The sequence below is a fragment of the Pinus tabuliformis genome, chromosome 1_2 (genome assembly GCF_031772625.1).
Source record: "Pinus tabuliformis cultivar Carrire ecotype Pingquan chromosome 1_2, CPIR1, whole genome shotgun sequence".
In the NCBI taxonomy this organism is placed as follows: domain Eukaryota; kingdom Viridiplantae; phylum Streptophyta; class Pinopsida; order Pinales; family Pinaceae; genus Pinus; species Pinus tabuliformis.
This window is the reverse complement of record NC_142298.1, coordinates 828,433,293-828,435,780: the sequence shown is the minus strand read 5'-3', so window position 1 is coordinate 828,435,780 and position 2,488 is coordinate 828,433,293.

Genomic DNA, 2,488 nt, shown 5'->3' with positions numbered 1-2,488 from the left:
CCAAGTGCATGGAACAAAACTTATGTACATTGAATGTGGTAAATATTCATGGAAAATAATGTCCACTCGTAGAAGTTGTTTTATAGGTGAAAGTTCACTAAATGAAGCAAAAATAATGCAAATGACAAAAGGTCAAGAGTAATTGAAGTGCTGGTAAGTTGAACTAAAGTAAAAAATAACATAATAGTATGTACCAATACATAAGAAACGATGGTAATAGTATGCACCAATACATAAATATCTTGAAAGAAATGGGCATAATAACACTCGTGTGGCTTCCCTTCCAAAATTGGATCCTTAGTCACGTAATGGTGTTACCGCCCTAGGTAGGAGTGGTTAATAGATGACCCTATCAGGTGTTACCAACCCCCAAATGGAAGTGACATGTACTTGTTCCACCCTTCAACCAATAGGTGCCATGTGAATAACGATGGAACAAAGAGGGAAAGAAATTCATGGCCAAGTTCTATGGTCGAAAGGAAAAGCTATGATGGAATATGTCATCCAAAGTGTATATATGTAAGGAGGAAGAAATCATGGATGCATGAGTTACCTTAGCCTTTATTTCTACACCCCTCTATATTACCTTTTATTTTTTCTTGATTTTTCCTTGTATTACCGCTCATAGCTCGAGGAATGAGAGCTTGCTTTGTATGATGTGTAGTAGTTATTACCCCCTTTAGGATGGGGCTATTCATCACCCATCATGGGTTGGGACATGCAAGGGTTCACTGTCTTCTATGAGAGAGGAAAACATTGGCATATCAACTAGGATGGCTATATGATAGAGGTAGAGCTCATGCTTGGATTTTTCCCATATGTTTATTTGTATGTCATGACCATCTTTTGCATTTTGATTTTTATTTTGTTTTCCCTGTGGCCATTAAATGTTCTTTACTTTCTTTTAGCTACATCAACCTCCTAGGGTACATTTATAAGCCCTACCCAAGTTATGAGGATGTGTATGCCAAATCTCAATGAACCAATGGTCAGTTGACCCAAAGAAGGGGGGTGGAATAGGGACTCATAATGTAATATGAAAGGTGGTAAGTATGGAATAAGGATAGATGGGGATATGTTATCTCAATCATGGCTTCCCAGGTAGTGCTCTTTCCTAAATCCATGGGCCATTAAGGGAGGACACACTAGACTAGGATGGAAAATTAACCCCAATTTAAGTTGAGTGAATAAGGTTGTGGACAAGACTCTTCTTTCTTCCAAGTCACCCCATAATCCATGCCAAAAGTCCTAAATACAAACAAACATAAGAACTCAATTGTAAAATGAATAAAGTACTTTTTGATTAGAATCCCACTTTCCAACATGTGCTCTTAACAAATGGTCAAGGAAAATATGACTTATTCAAGTAGTGAAGATATGAATATCCCATCCCATTGGCTACAAAGTGGCTCTTAGGGGTTGTTGGTTGCTTCCTCGAAGTGATGAATAGGAGCAAATCTTCTAATAGGGGTCACCCACTTTTGGTGGGTAACATCTGTCTCCAATTCAGTCGTGAGTTCACTACAGAGCACATGATTCATGCACTTGAATGGGAAGTTAATGATAACTTTAGCAATCTCTTGGGACCACAAAACTATAACCTACACACTGCAATACAATTGTTTGGGAGAATGTGAACTGGGTGTACTATAATTGCACATGTTTTTCATAGAAGTAATAATCCATATGGAGACTAAAATTTAATCTAAGTGCAATATAATCTATCAAGAGAACATGATATGATTATATTAGCTATGCAAAAGGAACATGCAATGCACCTACACTACCATGCATGCTACATTATTCTAGAACTAAGTATAGTCATATAACAAATGTAATTAGCATATTAATAGATCAATATAATACCCTTTTTCCCTATGATTAGTAAATTATGATATGGGAAAAGAAAGCATCACTATCATCGATGCAAATAATATGACCATGCTTTATGAAAAGGATTCATGGATACAAGGAAAAAAGGTAATGATGTTCACACCGTTAAGTGTTTCCTTCAAGTTTGAATATAGGGAAGTGAATGATCAAGCTCAAGCAATCCTTCTCAAGATCCTTCTTAGTGATTAAACGTTTCATGGTATCCTTAGGGACACGATGGGAAGGATGAGGAGATGGAGGATCACAACATATAGATTTCTCATTACAAGGATCATATTTAAAAGGGGAAACCAACATAGGGTTATATCCTTCAATATTCATGAGCTGGGGAAAAATAAGGGGGGAAGCAATGATACCAATACACCTCTTTGATCATAAGGAAGATAATAAAAGACAAGGTTTCTATTAGTATCATCATCGGTATCATAGATAGGGTCCTTGTCAAAATGATGGCTAGTGATTTCCCATTTCCCTTCTTCAATATGAAAGTAATCTCTAATGTTGACCTCCAAGGGATTAATGTGACCATCTTCTCCAAGGTCACCAAAGAGTACATCATCAGGAGTACTCTCATTGAAAAAATTAGGGTTAGCCT